This window comes from Panthera uncia (assembly GCF_023721935.1).
Source record: "Panthera uncia isolate 11264 chromosome B2 unlocalized genomic scaffold, Puncia_PCG_1.0 HiC_scaffold_24, whole genome shotgun sequence".
Classification (NCBI taxonomy): domain Eukaryota; kingdom Metazoa; phylum Chordata; class Mammalia; order Carnivora; family Felidae; genus Panthera; species Panthera uncia.
In genome coordinates, this window is record NW_026057580.1 from 13,545,785 (window position 1) to 13,563,883 (window position 18,099).

General features: G+C 37.4%; 1 protein-coding gene and 1 long non-coding RNA gene across 3 annotated transcripts in view; both read right to left on the bottom strand.

Annotated features, from left to right (window-relative positions):
- Window positions 1–18,099, bottom strand: part of SUPT3H (SPT3 homolog, SAGA and STAGA complex component) — a 537,375-nt gene that overhangs the window by 430,431 nt on the left and 88,845 nt on the right. The window lies entirely within an intron of this gene.
- On the bottom strand, window positions 20–3,366 carry LOC125937906 (uncharacterized). Its single transcript, XR_007462547.1, has 2 exons — window positions 2,227–3,366; window positions 20–1,988 (listed from the first exon to the last, which is right to left on the bottom strand). It is a non-coding gene; the product is annotated as an uncharacterized LOC125937906 (long non-coding RNA).

The window sequence follows — 18,099 nt, forward strand, 5'->3', positions numbered from 1 at the left end:
GGCCATCCAGATCTTATACTCTCTACATCCCACTCAAGGATGGCCACAATTAAATCAACATTTCTTGGACAGACACTTTCATAATTTTTTCCTTGTCTCCCTTTACCCCTCACCATATTTCTACTCTTGCTTTGCCTAGATCAAAGCTCTCCTTGTGAATGAAACATTCTTAGATTTCTGCAAGCAAAACTATGCCAAATCCATCTTGGAAACACATTGGGCAGGCACATCAAATACTGTACTTACCACGTGATAGGTCTCTCTCACTGAGTCTGTATGTAGACCAAAAAAAGCTGTGTGTCATGCAATATCCTTTCAGATCTTTCTACCTGGGATGAAAAGCTAGAATGCAGACACCTTGTGCCCATTCATTCGAGAAATATCTAATGGTTGCCTAAACTGTGTTTGTGGAAGACAGTTTTGACCTTGGAAAACAAAGTAAACAAAATCTCTGAATTATTGTAGCTTATACTATATAGTAGGGTAGATAGTGAATAAATGAGTCAATTTATGATATAACAGATGGTAATAAGTGCTATGGAGAAAAATTACGAAGTGACACTTAGGTGTATATGAAAGAAAACGTTGGTTGAGAACTTGTGATTTTACAAAATGGTAGGGGAGAGCTTTGCTAAGAAGGTAACCTTTCAGGGGGCGCCTGTGTGGCTCAGTCAGTTGAGCATCCAACTCTTTTTTTTGTTTGTTTATTTTTTAATATAATTTACTATCAAACTGGCTTACATACAACACCCAGTGCTCATCCCAACAAGTGCCCTCCAACTCTTGATTTTGGCTCAGGTCACGATCTCATAGTCTGTGAGCTCACGCCCTACATCAGGCTCTGTGCTGACAGTGCAGAGCCTGCTTGGGATTCTTTCTCTCCCTTTCTCTGCCCCTCCCCTGCTCATGATCTCTCTCTCTCTCTCTCTCTAAGAAAATGAAAAAAATAAAAAAGAAGGTAACCTTTTAGCGGCGGCTGTGAACTATGAGAATCTAAAGGAAAAGCACTCCTCCAGAAGAAGCAGAGCAAGTGCATGGGATCTGACAGAGGAAAATACATGGTATTTTAGAGGAATTGCAAAGAAACTGTTGTAAAAGAAGCCGCATGAAGGGAGAAAAGGCCGGAAAGATAACAGGAGAAATCTCATGGAAGGCCTAGCGCTCACCTTTATCTTCTACTGTGAGTGAGACACGAAGATACTGAGGGCTTTAAGCAAAGACTCCATCACCTCACCTGTGTTTTAACACATCCAAACATTCAGAACACTTAAGGCATGGTTCCTACCTGCATACAAGAATACAGGGATGGCAAAGATGAAACCTGGGAGACGAGTTAGAAGATCTATTAAAAAAAAAAAATCAGCAAGAGAGAATATCAAAAATTCACATCAGTATGAGAGTGAGGAGGTCAAGAAATCCTCATATAAATTTACACAAAACTGGCAAAAACAACCGTATCAGCACTGTGGAAACCAAAGGAAAGGATACCAAGAACTGCTAAGCATGTATTTGTGAAAAATATGGCACTTCAGTGGAAAACATCAGGATTCTGTGCTATTTTACCCGTGTACTTCCATCCACCAAAGCCCTGTCAACACAGTAGTTCAAATAGGGCCGAGAGGCTACGAAAACCACACGCTTTTCTGCCATTGCAGAAGTGGGTTCACTTCACTGGCAATGCTGCCAGACAAAGGGCAATCCCAGTGGCACCAGAAGAGGGTGACCAAAAGCTCAGCACACCTCAGGTTAGGACCGGATTTAAAACGAGCAACAGGCAGAGGGGCTAGGCAGGAGGTTATAACACAAAGTTACAGGTGGGACAGGCAAACGGCGTCTGACAGGCTCTTCACATAAGCTAAGTCGGCCTAAGTAAGGCTGGGTACACACATAGACGAGACTGAAGTAGACCCAAATGCACAGAAAAGACACTAGATAAAATAAAGAAGTAAAAAGGGGGCAGATTTTAGAAGAGCCAGAACACGGGGCGCCTGGGTGGCACAGTCGGTTAAGCGTCCGACTTCAGCCAGGTCACGATCTCGCGGTCTGTGAGTTCGAGCCCCGCGTCAGGCTCTGGGCTGATGGCTCGGAGCCTGGAGCCTGTTTCCGATTCTGTGTCTCCCTCTCTCTCTGCCCCTCCCCCATTCATGCTCTGTCTCTCTCTGTCCCAAAAATAAATAAAAAACGTTGGAAAAAAAAAAAATTTAAAAGAGCCAGAACAGGGAATACACACCAGCCCACAAACAGATTCATTAGCAATGAGTAAAAAGCCTTATCACCTCAAAAAGTTCAAGCAGGACTTCTAACAAAACAATGACTGAATAATAAACAGTGTAGATAAAGGGATGACCCCTAAGCTATTACATAAAAACAAGAAAAAAAAAGATGAGAAGAGATACAGGCATTCTCACATTATGAAGGACACAGATTGCACAATACAAAAAAACAAAAACCATTTGATAGAAAATTATCTCTCAGAGTGCCAGATACTAGATTTAGGAGCAAATCACTTCAAAGTAACAATTATAAATATCTTCAAAAAACTACAGGAAACCACAGTTAAAGAATTATACAAAGGCATGATATCAATAATTCAATGAAAACAGAATCTCAACAAAGAGAAATTACACAAAAGGGGAAAATGGAAATACTTGACTAATGAAAAATTCACTAGAGTCGATCAAAAGCAGATACGAGATGGTAAAATATAGAATTCCTACAGCTGAAGATAGTGGAAATGAGGAATACTCAATCTGAAGAAGAGGAAAGAACAGAACTACAGCCCGAGAGATCGACAGGACAAAATCAAATGTACAAAAGTACGTGCAGGATAGGAGTCTCAGAAAGAGTGAAGAGGAGAAAGGGAAGAATAGGTATTTGAAGGAAAAACTTCTTAAGACGACAAACAAACAAACCCAAGGATATCAATGAATGCAAAATAAGATAAATACAAAGAGATGCACATACAGGTACATCAAAGCCAAACTGCTGGAAGCCAAAAAAAATAAATAAATAAATAAATAAACAAGTAAAAAGAGAGAGAGAAGGAGGGAAACCTTAAAATTCCCTGACTTTCCGCATTACATGGGAACATCAATAAGATTAGAAGCTGACTTACTAAAAACAACACAGGCCAGAAGGCAGTGGGAGAATATATGCAAAATGTCAAAAATAAAAATAAAAACCACTGGTCAAGAATTCTATATCCAACAAAACTATGAATTCAAAATGAAGTTAAAATATGGAAAATTCCCTGCTAACAAATCAATCTTGAAATACTAAAGGAAATAGTTCTGTCTAAATGGAGCAGATTCCAGACAATAACTCAAACAGGAAAAAAAAAAAAGTACAAGATATGGTAAAAATATGGATACATTCAAACTTCTACAAAAAATTTTTATGCCAAATACTTCTCTTCACTTCTGTAAAAGACATAAGAATGAATATGTAATAATTATAACAATAAATTGTTGGGTTTATAACAGACGTAACATATCTAACAATAATAGAACAAAGGATGGTGGAGGAAAAGAGTCAAGGAAAGTTTCCATTATTCAGAATTAAATAAATATTCTGAAGTACACTTTGAGGGGTTCAAATGCATACTAAAATCCCTAGAACAATGACTAAGAAAACAACTATTAAAAAAAGAGTAACAAAGAAACCAACAGAAGACTAAAAATAAAACTGTAAAAATAAATTTAACACAAGAGATGGCAATAAAGGGAGAAGTAAGGAATAAAAATGACATGAGACAAACAGAAAAAAAATGTAATGTATCAACACACTATTATAAATAATCATATTAAATATAAATGCAATAAACAACCCATCCAAAAAGCAGGAAACATCAAACTACAAAAATAAGATCCAAGAATATTCTGCTTACAAGAGACAAACCTTAGACTGAGAGATAAATACATTGAAAGTAAGAGGATGGAATTAGATACAATATAAAAATAGAAGTAACAACAAAACCAGAAGGAACAAGGGAGGTAGACTGTCTGCATTTTTTTCTTTTTTTTTTTTTTTTTTAATTTTTTTTTTTTCAATGTTTTTTATTTATTTTTGGGACAGAGAGAGACAGAGCATGAACGGGGGAGGGGCAGAGAGAGAGGGAGACACAGAATCGGAAACAAGCTCCAGGCTCCGAGCCATCAGCCCAGAGCCTGACGCGGGGCTCGAACTCACAGACCGCGAGATCGTGACCTGGCTGAAGTCGGACGCCCAACCGACTGCGCCACCCAGGCGCCCCTGCATTTTTTTCTTTAAGGTTTATTCATTTCTCAGAGACAGAGGGACAAAGCATGAGCGGGGGAGGGGCAGAGAGAGAAGGGAGGAGACAGAATCCGAAGCAGGCTCCAGGCTCTGAGCCCTCAGCACAGAGCCTGATGCAGGGGCTTGAACTCAAGGACCAGGCGATCACGACCCGAGCCGAAGTCGGACGACTAACCGACTGAGCCACCCAGGTGCCCCTACAGTGTCTAACAAATTAGACCTCAGAAAAAGAAATGTTATTAGAAACAAAAGGCAATATTTTATGTCAATAAAAGGATATATAATAAAAGTATTAACATATATACAAAATAGATGAGGCAGAAAAAAATGACAGGATCAAAAGGAGAAAAACATAATTCAACAGCAATAGCAGGATATTTTAAGTCAATTCTCAATAATGGATATAACAATTATAAAGCAAGTTGACAAACATGTAGAATGAAAAACAAAAATTAACCAACTTGACTAACATACATTTATAAAAACAGTGTTATTTTACAAACCCAGAACACAGAGGGGGAGAGAATATTTCAGAACTTACGATCCGCAGTCAGAGTTACCCTGACACCAAAAAAACCGACAGATACATCATTAGAAATGAGAATTAAAAACCAATATCCCTATTGGGAGTGCCTGGGTAGTTCAGTGGGTAAAGCATCTGACTCTTGATTTCGGCTCAGACCATGGTCTCAGGGTCATGAGATGGAGCCCCAGGTTGTGGAGCCTGGGGTGTGGAGCCTCCTTAAGATTCTCTCTCTCCCTCTGCCACATTCCCCGCGTGCACTCACTCTCCCTCTCTCTCAAAAAAAAGAAAAAAAAAAGAAAAGAAAAAGAAAAAGAGAAAGCATTAAAGTCTTTAAAAAACAACAAAAACTCGTATCCCTATTGAACATAAATTCCTTTTTAAAAAGCTGGCAGAAACTGAGGCGCCTGGGTGACTCAGTTGGTTAGGCATCCAACTTTGGCTCAGGTCATGATCTCACAGTCCATGGGTTCGAGCCCCATGTCGGGCCCTGTGCTGACAGCTCAGAGCCTGGAGCCTGCTTCAGATTCTGTATCTCCTTCTCTCTCTGCCCCTCCCCACTCACGCTCTGTCTCTCTTTCTCTCAAAAATAAATAAACATTAAAAAATTAAAAAATGATTAAAAAAAGGTTAGCAAACTGGAGTGACATCAGTGAAAAAGGCAGAGAGTATCTTTAAAATTCTGACCTTCCAGGAAAGATAGAAAGAGATGAAAGAAATGAAAAAAAATGAAAAGAAAATGAAAATGAAAGAAACATTGGTAACCACTGTCACAGTCAGTTTTTTCAGAATCCTGGAAATTCACTAAATGGTTACAGCAATGGAGGAACATCTACAGAAGAAAAATGGCTGTGTGCCTCATGTAGAATTGGGATCTTTATGGTGTTGTACCTTCTCCTAGTGCCATCTCCCCCACCCAACCTCAGAGGCAACATTGGAAAGTAACAGCAGCAATTGTCAGTAATGAAAGGAGCAAAATAAAGCTTAAATTCATTCCAACCTCAATCCCAGCACTAGTAACTATTTGATCTGTCTGGTCGTATACTGAAAGACCTCACTTGAAAGGCTTATGTTTATGTCACAGGACACAAAACCCATTTTGTACAAGAGCTTCCCCCAGCAGAAGAGCAGGTATTGGTAGAAAACATATCTTACAAGCAAGTGTTTTAATATCACCACTGAGATGGATAATGGTTGGGGCAAAACATAAACTAACCAAAAAGATTGACAGGAAGCTTGAGAAATGAGATTGTCCCCATAAGGGCTTTGAAGAACTCCATATTCCTGGTCATCTAAAAACCCACACATGTGAGGGCCTGTGCACATGCCCAAGAAGAACTTACGGCCTAAAGCTATAACCCCTGGCTGAAGCCTAGGGTCTGAAGGAGTGGGAAGTAAAGGTTAAGGCTGAGTTGTAACCTGCTTGGCTGAGTATCAAAGACACACCACAACACACACACACACACACACACACACACACACACACACAGAATCCTGGCAAAAGGTCTTTAGAGATTTTGGGGTCCAGGCATTTAAGGAAATCGCTGTCCAATCATTATCTGACCACTAAGCTTATAACTGAGAATTCTGTGACCGCGCATGACAAACACAGACTTTTGTTTAGCTCATGACTTTCATGAAACAAATAAGACACAGCACCAATAAACTCTAGGAAGGGAAAAGAAGCTGATTTCCATACTTGCCACATTGTAATATTAAAATATACAGTTTTCAACAACAAAAACAAATGTGAGGAATTCAAAGAAACAAGACCCCTGCTAAGGAAAAAGACAAATAGAAACTGTCCCTGAGGAAGCCCAGATAATTGACTTAAATGACAAAGACTTTACACCAGATACTTTAAATATGTTCAAAGCCTTAAAAATAAATACATAAATAAATAAAAATAAGTCTAAAGAATAAAAGGACAGAACTATGAGAACTATATCTCAACAAATAGAAAATGTTAATAAAGAGAAAGAAGTTCATATAAAACAAACAAATATAAAATCTGGAGTTGGTAAGTATGAGAACTAAAGTGAAAAATTCACCAGAAGGGCTCAAAAGGATATCTGAATAGGAAGAAGAAACTAATCAGCAGACTTGAAAACAGGTCAATTGAGATTACCCAGGATGTAATAGAAGAAAATGAACAGAGCCACAGAGACATATGAAGCATCGTCAAGCTTACCAACATAAACATAATGGGAATGCCAAAAGGGAAAGAGAGAGAAAAGGAGACAGAAAAAATACCTGAAGAAATGATGGATGGTCACAAATTTGATGAAAAAAATTACACATCCAAGAAGCTCAACAAATTCCTAGAAAGATAAACCTAAAGAGATCCACACCTACACATAGGGTATTAAGACTGTACCAAGACTAAGAGAGAATGTTGAGAATAGCAACACAGAATCAAATCAGCATGTATACAAATCTTCAACGAGATTCCTCATCAGAAACCATGGGAAGAAAAGGCAGTGGGATAACATTAAAACTGTTGAAAAGAAAAATATAATTAAGAATTCTATATCTGAAAAACTATAAATGAAGGAGAAATAAAGATATTCCCAGGAAAACAAAACCTTTGTTGCTGTAGACCCAGCCTCCAAGAAACACTTAAGGGGACCCTTCATGCTGAAATGAGAAAACACAAGACAGTAACTGGAATCCAAAGGAAGAGATAAGGACAACCAGTATAAATCTACATTAATCAAAAGAGTGGGGTACTGTGAAATAATAGATAAAGAGACCAATGGTTCAGAACAAGAATGCAGAAATAGGCCCACATAATTATAGCCAGCTTATCTTTAATAAAAAAGAAAAGGTAACACAAATGGAACACATGCAACTCCAACAAATTAACGCCCATGTGGAAAAAAATGAATCTAACCACAGACCTTATGTCCTTCAGAAAAATGAACTCGAAATGGTTAACAGACCTAAATGTAAAGTACAGAACTGTAAAACTTACAAGATATAGGGAAAAACCCAGACGACCTTGGGTATGGTTTTTGTTGCCCTGAAAAACCTTTTTATTTTTAAATAATTTCAGACTTATAGAAAAGTTGTAAGCACAGCACAAAAAACTAGAAACTCTTTACTCAAAAGTTTACTTTAAAACAATAGCCAAATTATGGAAAGAGCCTAAATATCCATCAACTGATGAATGGATAAAGCAATTGTGGTTTATATATGCAATGGAATACTACTTGGCAATGAGAAAGAATGAAATCTGGCCTTTTGTAGCAACGTGGGTGGAACTGGAGAGTGTTATGCTAAGTGAAATAAGTCATACAGAGAAAGACAGATACCATATGTTTTCACTCTTATGTGGATCCTGAGAAACTTAACAGAAGACCATGGGGGAGGGGAAGGGAAAAAAAAAAAGTTAGAGAGGGAGGGAGCCAAACCATAAGAGACTCTTAAAAACTGAGAATAAACTGAGGGTTGATGCGGGGGGGGGGGGGGGAAATGGGGGGAAAGTGGGTGATGGGCATTGAGGATGGCACCTGTTGGGATGAGCACTGGGTGTTGTATGGAAACCAATTTGACAATAAATTTCATATTAAAATAAATAAAATAAATAAATTTACATCCAAGTTAGTTAGCATATAGTGCAATAATGGTTTCAAAAGTAGATATCAGCAATTCATCCCCTACCTATAACACCCAATGCTCATCCCAAGTGTCCTCCTTAATGCCCCTTGCCCATTTAGCCCATCCCCAACCCACAACCCCTCCAGCACCCCTCAGTTTGTTCTCTGTATTTAAGAATCTCTTCCGTTTTGTCCCTCTCCCTGTTTTTATATTATATTTCTTCCCTTCCCTTATGTTCATGTTTGTATCTTAAATTCCACTTATGAGTAAAGTCATATGGTATTTGTCTTTCTCTAATTTTGCTTAGTATAATATCCTCTAGCTCCATCCACATTGTTGCAAATGGCAAGATTTCACTCTTTTTGATTGCAGAGTAATACTCCATTGTGTATATACACCACATCTTCTTTATCCATTCATCTGACGATGGACATTTGGGCTCTTTCTGTACTTTGACTATTGTCAATAGCGCTGCTATAAACACTGGGATGCGTGTGCCCCTTTGAAACAGCACACCTTGTATCCCTTGAATATATACCTACTAGTGCAATTGCTAGATCGTAGGGTAGTTCTATTTTTAATTTTTTGAGGAACCTCCATACTGTTTTCCAGGTGGCTGCACCAGCTTGCATTCCCACCATCCACCGCTTAGCATTTAAACACGTGGTTTGTAAATCTGCCTAACAGAGCAGGCCTAAAGAAAAAAAAACACCTTATCCAATGTAAAAGCACAAGAGAAAATCCTTAGAATACCTATAAATGAATGATTAAGGTAAACTGGAGGTGATTGAAAATACAATCACCCAAACATAACCACAACATAGTCTTATGTAATTGGCGTATGTGAATTTTTTTCTCATTCTAAGCAATTATACAAATATATAGTTCACCTACTTCCAAAAAAGGACTTAAACTACAAGGCCCAGACAAAAACAAAAACAAAACTATCCAACAAAACTAAAAAGCTTATTAAATAACTAAGATGACAGTTATGATGGTTTCAGAAAGAAAACTATTTCAAATAACCGAGGCTGAGTTGATTAATTGAACACAGATCTGTTTTGAACTTCATGTCAGCCAAAATTAAAAGAAAAGAATATTGGTTATATAGCTCCCGTTGTCTTCATAAGATGAGGCACAACAGTTTGTCAGGAAACGTAACTCTTTCTCTATCTTCAAAAGGACAGTGTCCTGCTAGGCTTTTCTGAAAGAGCAAAGTGAGCATTATAACTGAAAGAAGGTACTGTTCTGTAAAATCACTCATCTAAGGACCCACAGTCTGGGTATATCATACTGTCATCAAAATGGCTGGTAAAAAGACAAAGAGAACAGAGTGGCAATCATGGATGTGTGTTTCAGGGAACACAAACTGAAAAACATGTTAACAGCTGTACTGAAAACAAAAGAATGTTGAACAACTAACTTTGAGAAACCAAGGGTTACACAAAATCAAATAGTTTCTTTACTGTAGGACTACTCAAAGCCTTTAATATCGTCCATTAGCTGTTAAGCACCAAAATTTCCATTTTCCTCAAAGTTACTTAACTTTACCACCTTTTTGTCCAGAAGCAGTTGAAGTCTTAGACCACATTTCAGAAAATGCTAATGCACAGGAACAACTAGTTCCCCACACTGTACCACTTTAATTACAGTATTGAAGTTATTAGTATTATGGTCTCATTATAATTATGACAGTTACAGTTCGAGAGCCTATTAAATACTGAGGATTACGCACATACTTCATCTTCGCTGAACTATTTGTCAATCCCTCAAAGCACTGTCTCCTCTCACTTGTATGCTTAGCAAAGACAAGTCTGTCTTACAAAGAATCCCAACCTTTCAGTTAGCAATTTCTCCAGTTTATTTCTCTCATCCCATTATAAACTGAATTATTTGCTTTAAACATCTGTCTCTCGTAAAACAGATGTTTAGAGGGCAAGCATTATTGATCATTTTTTAACAATTTTATTGAGGGACACTTCACATGCCACACAATTCACACATTTAAGTTTTCCCATCCAATAATTTTTAGTGTATTTAGTGTTGTGCAATCATCACAAAGTCACATTAGAACACTTTCATTACCCCAAAAATAAACCCTGTACTCATCTGTGGCTATTTCAACCCAACCCAACCCAACTCGCCCTTTGTCCACAACCCTAGGCAACCACCAAAGTATTTTGTTTCTCTGGATTTGCCCGTTCTAGACATTTGCCATAAATGGAATCCTACAACACTGGAATTTTGTGATTAGCTTCTTTCACTTACCTTAATGTTTTCAAGGATCATCCATGTTTTAGCATACACTGAACTGCTTTTATTGACAAATAATATTCCATTGTATGAATAATCCACATCCACACAACATGGATGTGTGTTTCAGGGAACACAAACTGGAAAACATGTTAACAGCTGTACTGAAAACAAAAGAATGTTGAACAACTAACTTTGAGAAACCAAGGGTTACACAAAATCAAATAGTTTCTTTACTGTAGGACTACTCAGGAGTCCTACTTTATCAAGTCCTATTTATCAATTCATCAGTATATCGACATTTGGGCTGTGTCCCCTTTTTAAAATTTTTTTAATGTTTATTTTCGAGAGAGGCAGAGAGACAGAGTGTGAATGGGAGAGGGGCAGACAGAGAGCGAGACACAGAATCCGAAACAGGCTCCAGGCTCTGAGCTGTCAGCACAGAGCCCGATGCGGGGTTCAAACTAACAAGCCGTGAGATCATAACCTGAGCTGAAGTCGGACGCTCAACTGACTGAGCCACCCAGGCACCCCTCTCCTTTTTTACTATAATGAAAAATGCTGTATACAAATTATGGGGTGGACAAATATTTTCACTTCTCTTCATTCCCCTTCACTAGGAGTAAAACTGATGGGTCATACGGTAAAACTGTTTAACCTTTTGAGAAAGTGCAAAAATGTTTTCCAAAGCAGCTGCACCATGTTCACATCATCAACAATGCAGAAGGATTCAAATTACCCCAAGTCATCAATTTTGTTATCTTTGTTGATCACAGACATCTATGGGTGTGTAGCAGTGTATCATTGTGGTTTGGATTTGCATTTCCCTGATAGTTAATATACTCAGCATCTTTTCATGTGTATATTGGCTATCTGCAAATCTTTGGAGAACCACCAATTCAAATCCTTAGCCCATTTTTAAGTTGGGTTGTCTCTTATTTATATATTCTAGATACAAGTATTTTATCAGATACACGATTTGCAGAAATTTTTCTCCCATTTCAGTAGGTTGTAATTTCCACTTTTTGATGCTGTCCATTAGAGCACAGAATGTTTTAATTTTTGGTCACTTTCGCTTTTGGTATATTTACAAAAGCTTCACATGCCTCGAGATCAAGAACATTTATTCCGATATTGATTTCTAAGAATTTTATAGTTTGAGCTCTGACAGTTTACATCTATAGCTCATTGTGAGTTAACTTTTGTGTATGGTGAGAGCAAGAAATCTAAATTCTTCCTTTTCCATACTGTCTCAGTATTGTTTGCTCAAATATTCTTTGTGTATTAAATTGTTTCAGAACTCTTGTCAATAATCAATCATAAATGTGAGGGCTTTGGTTTTTGTTTATTTCTTTTGAGAGAGAGAGATCAAGAGCAAGTGGGGGAGGGGCAGAGAGAGAGGGGGAGACAGAATCCCAAGCAGCCTCGGGGCTCTCAGCACACAGCCTGATGCAGGGCTCGAACTCACAAACCACAAGAACATGACCTGAGCCAAAATCAAGAGTCAGACGCTAAGTAACTGAGCCACCCAAGTGCCCCACATTTATAGAAGAATTTTTAAATTACCCTGTCATTCCTATAAAAAAACAGGTGAAACTTTGAAGTGCTACTTGGAGAGCATCTTGGCACCCTAACAAGTCTTCCAGTTTATGAGCATAGGGTATCTTTCCATTTATTTGGGTCTTCTATCTTTCACTGTTTTGTGGTTGCTAGTGTACAAGTCTTTTAAGTCCTTAAATTTATTCCTGGATTATTTTATTCTCTCTGATGTTATTGTGAATGGTATTATTTCCTTAATTCCCTTTTGTTTGCTGGCCTTACTGTCCTGGCTAGAACCTCCAGTACAATTATCAATACAAATGGTGGGAGAAGAGTCCTATTCTTTTTCCTGATCTTGAAGAGAAACCTTTCAGTCTTTCACATTCAAGTTTGATGTAGGCTGTGGGTTAGCTATACATGCTCTTTATTAGGCTGTGGAAGCTCCCTTGTATGCCTACTTTATTATAAGTTTTTATTTTGAAAAGATGTTTTCAATATATTTTTTGGTATCTTCTGAGATGAGCATGTAGTTTTTGCCCTTTATTCTATTGATAAGGTGCATTACATTGATTTTTAGATGCTGAACCTACCTTACGTTTCTGGGATAAATCAATTTTGGTCTTGGTGTGTAAATCTTTTTTATATGTTGCTGGACCCAGTGTGCTAGTATTGGTGAAGATTTTCGTGCTTTTATTCATAAGAGAGAACGGTCTGTAGTTTTCTTGCAGTTTTCACTTTCGTTATCGGTACAATACTAGCTTCATAAAATGAAGTGGGATGTGAGGTAGTGAGAGGTTAGTGACTATAAGGGCATGAGGAAGAGGCTTCTGAGATGAAGGCAATCTTCTATTTCCTGATCACATGCTGGTGTCATGGGTGTGTTCAGTTTATGAAAATTCAGTAAGCTATACACTTATAATTTGTGTTCTTTTCTATATGCATTTTACTTCATCCATTTTTTAGAAAAATAGAAAAAAAAAACACTATGACATATTTCTAAATTTGTTGTTATCAAGAATCCTTTCAGAAATTATCTATGACATTCTATAAACTGCTCCTGATAGTTATCAAAAGCATCATGGTCATAAAAGACACAGAATGAATGAGAATTATCACAGACTGGAAGAAACTTAAGATGATGAAGACAGAACCTCTAAATGCAGTGTGGGATACTACACCGATAACTGAAAAAGAAACAGGCCATGAGGGAAAAACTGTAACATTTAAATAAAGTCTGCCATTGAGTTAATAGTTTTAATCAAAACTATCATTCCCTGGCTTCATAATTATACTGCGGGTAGGTAAGTTGTTACATTAGGATAAGATGGGTGAAGAGCACATACGAACTCATACTATTTCTGCAACTTTTCTGACAGGCTTACATTATTTCAAAATAAAAAGTTTACAAAACATCATTTTGTGACTACATACATTCATGTAAGTTTTACTCAATGACTTACAAACCGGAAAATCTCCCTCCTACTATACTATCGTCTACCGTCCTATCAAGTTTCCTAACCGAGAAGCAACCAATACCCTGTGTATTTTGTACATCCTTTCAAAGATTTTCTTTCTTTTCTATCATTTAAGTACAGCTGGCATAGCATGTTGTGTGAGTTTCAGGTGCCCAACATAGTGACTTGACAAGTCCAAACCCAGTACTCACAACAGTAAGTGTAGCTACTATCTGTCACCACACAACATGATATAATACTGTTGACTGTACTCCCTTCACTGTACTTTTCATCTCCGTGACATATTTAGTTTATAAATGAAAATGTGTACTTCTTTAACCTCTTCACCTATTTTACCCATTCCCCCACCACCCTCCCACTCTGGAAACCATCAGGCTGTTCTCTCTCTTCCTTTTTGTTTAGATTCCACATATAAGTGAAATCATATGCTATTTGTCTGTCTCAGACTTATTTCACTTAGCATAATACCCTCTAGGTCCAACCATGTCGTCACAAATGGAAAGACCTCATTCTTTTTTAGACCAAGTAATACTCTATTGCATATATGTATCAAATCCTTATCCACTCATCTACCAATGGACAATTAGATTACTTCCGTATCTTGGCTACTGTACATAATGATGCATTAAACACAGCAATACCTGTATCAAATCAGTGTTCTGTTTTCTTTGGATAAACACTCAGAAGTGGAATTACTAGACCATATGGTTATTTCTATCTGTAAATTTTTAGGAATCTTCATACTGTTTTCCACAGTGGTTACATCAATTTACATTCCCACCAGCAGTGAACAAGAGTTCCCTTTTCTCCACATTTTCACCAACACTTATTATTTCTTGTCTTTTTGATACTAGCCATTCTGATTGGTGTGAAGTGATATCTCATTGTGGTTTTGATTTACATTTCCCTGATGACTGATGTTGAACATCTTTTTACGTGTCTGGTGGCCATCTGTCTTCTCTGCAAAAATGTCTAGTCGGGTCCATTTTTAATCAGATTATTTGTGGGGATTTTTGGTGTTGAGTCGTAGATGTTCTCCATATATTTGGAATATTAATCTCTTATCATATAAATCATTTGTAAATATCCTCTTCCATTCACTTTATTGATTGCCTTCATCTTACTGGTTTCCTTTGCTGTGTGCAAAAGGATTATTTACTTTCGTGTAACCCCATTAGTTTATTTTCAGACACTATTTTACGTATATGCAAGCAAATACATACATGAGTATCTGTGCATATTATTTTCTGCAGGAGTAGCTTATTTAGCAATTCCAGTTACAGAATCTGTGCAAACACTGAGCTGAAAGATTCTCCTACAAGGACATCAGCTGCATCCCTGTTCACTATACCAAAAAGTCAAACACACTCACATACATAAAACCACCAAAGGGGTGCTCAAGTGGCTCAGTCAGGTTATGATCTCGTGGTTCATGAGTTCGAGCCCTGATTCAGGCTTTGTGCTGACAGCTCAGATCCTGAAGCCTGCCTCAGATTCTGTGTCTCCCTTCCTCTCCCCTTCTCTCTCTCTCTCAAAAATGAATAGACATTAAAAAAAATTTTTTAAACTGCCAAAAACTTGAATACAACCAGTTTGAATAAACATACATTAAAATACTATGCAGACATGTAAACAGGGTGATACACAAAACTAAGTGCTTATTCAAGAAATGCAAGGATCATTTAACATTCAAAGATCCCTATTTAAAAAGCTTCAGTTTTTTTAAATTATAACCTAGAAACGTATATACTAGAATTGAAAATAAATTCATAGAGTTAAAAAATACAACTATGAACACACATATAATATAACCAAATGATATGCAAAGAGAAGAAAGCTATGCACCGAAGTAACTGTTCATTTGTTTTGGTTTTTGATGTTTTAGGTTATGTGACATAGACTGCAATGAGGGCCCAGTTCTTCACCCTTCCCTGTATATGGACCCTTTTCCATGTGACTTTGCTATTCTCCTTACTAAAGAGACTGCATCCATTTCCCATCCCTTGAACCTTAGCTGGACTTGTGACTTACCATGGCCAATAGATTAAAATGGAAATGATATGTCCACAATGACATCAGTCTTCAAAATGCACTGCATTTTTTGCACTTTATTACACTTCTGCCATCATCATGAGAACATACCTAGGGCTGGCGTGTTGCATGATGAAATAAAATTAAACCAAGTCATTGATAGCCAAGGACATCCTAGGTCAACAGAACTGTTGAAGTCCCGTTCTAGACACATGAGCAACAATGATTTATAGTTGTATACCACAGAAACTTCAGGAGTGTGTGTGATACAGCATTATTGTTGGCTACAGATAACTTATACAAGATTCTTAACTATTTACTGCTTTAACAACAGTACGTTGGTTGTCAGAAACCTGTATTTTAATTCCAATACCTCTAAAGACAGAACACATTTCCCATTAAGTTTTTTCTTATGATCTTATCTTTATATTAAACTCTTCAACCAAAGGTGACATTATTTAATAATTACTTACGCTTGTTTTGTGATTCTTACATTAAATCCTTAAATGTGATACTGAAACTCATCTGGGGTTCTCCATTTTAACCCAGTAGTCTCAAATTAATTATTCTAAAGATAAATTCTAATACCTCACAGAAATGGTTTTCACTACTAGCAGTAACTTCCTTAATTATATCAACTACTTCTATATTACTGTATAACAACACTATCCTAATTATCTTTCCTTTACAAAGAAAAGGACACTTAGAGCAGATCATCATGAAGTATTCTAAAATTAGCCCTTCTGCTACACATGGAATCCTGAGGCTAAAATAATCAGACAGTTTTATATGGGCTACAACCAAGAGGAAAATGTAATTCAGGCACCAGTAAAAATAGATAAAAACGATTCAGATAATTACTCCTTATCTCTACTGCCCATAAATGTTCCATCACAAGTGGATCTGGAAGGCCAGATGCCAGAAGAAAATAGAGTGATATATGGTGAAGCCACAAGAATTCAAGCAGGTACAGATTAGATGGCTCGGATTAGATCATCCACCCACAGGGACTCAGGAGACACAACCCTGGGCAGAATCCGTACTATATGTGCTGAGGTTTATACGCCAAATACTGCACACTCTTTGGCTCTCCTACTATGAAATATAAATTAATAATATTTCAAATCTATAGAGATCTATTTCTAACTATAAGATAAAACACAAATCACATCTTGGCCATGTTAAATATAAACTGCTGCCTTTCAAAAGTTCCATCATTATCTTATTCCATGAAAATATTACCAACTATGAAAATAAGTGAGTGGGAATGTGTAATTTGAAAATATTTGGCCAAAGAAAAAGCCCACTATGACTAAAACAAGATGGCAAATGACTTCATCTTCTTTTGGAAAATGACCTCATTATGACAACTAGCTAACCAACAAGCTTCCAAAGCCACTAACAGTAGCTTACAGAGTCACAGCTGTTACTTTTTCTAACAACTGAAAGTTGATTTCATTTTAAATGTCATTTCAAAAGAACTGAATGATTTCTTCAAAGTACTACAATTTATGAGCAAGAATGACATTGAGTAGAGCACAATGATAAGTCTGTGATTTGTTCAATAAAGATGATTATAAAGAATGACAGAACAAAGTCAAAAAACACCTCATTGTGGCATTCTTGAACAACAAGCAGACATATTTAGGAGAACTGAAAATCATTCATAAATAAGACAATAAATATAAAAAGTGCTTGCTTTGACCTTTAAGCAACAGAAAAATCATTTGATAGAGAAGGTATGATATAAATTTTTGATAACCAGCTTCTTTCAAAACAAAAACAGATGACTATTTGAATAAATTTTCTGAAAAAAATATATGAATAATTTATGCAATTTAAAACATTCAGACCCCAGACACAATGGAAAACCTGTCACTATTAAAATTCCTGTGGAGTTCTGTGTCTCCAATTGTTTACCACTTTCATTATTAAAACGCCCTACACGATGGAGCACCTAGGTCCCTGATGTCGTCTTTTGCTACACTGCCTACCCCACCTCTACTCAGTCCATTCTTATAAACAGATGTTAAACAAAGGTTCGCAAGGGGAGGAACTTTGGCTTCAACATAGATATGGGACCTGATACACAAATTATCGCCCTCGAGGCAGTGGAAGAGCACGGGAGACAAAATCTCTGATCATCTAACTAGCCTCACGGCCCACCGATGTTTCACATGTATCAATGTCAAGTGCCAATCACTATAAAACCCGCAGCCCCCCTCAGAAAGGCTGCTACCTCTCACGCCTCTACAGTGTTGCAGAACACGGTCCATCTCTTTAGAATTCCCGAACTTACCTGTCCCCATGTCCCCACAACTGCCACTACCGGTGCCACAACCTTCTTTCCTATCCCAACCATGGCACTCCTGGGTGCCGAGATGTAACGTAGTGAAATGTTTA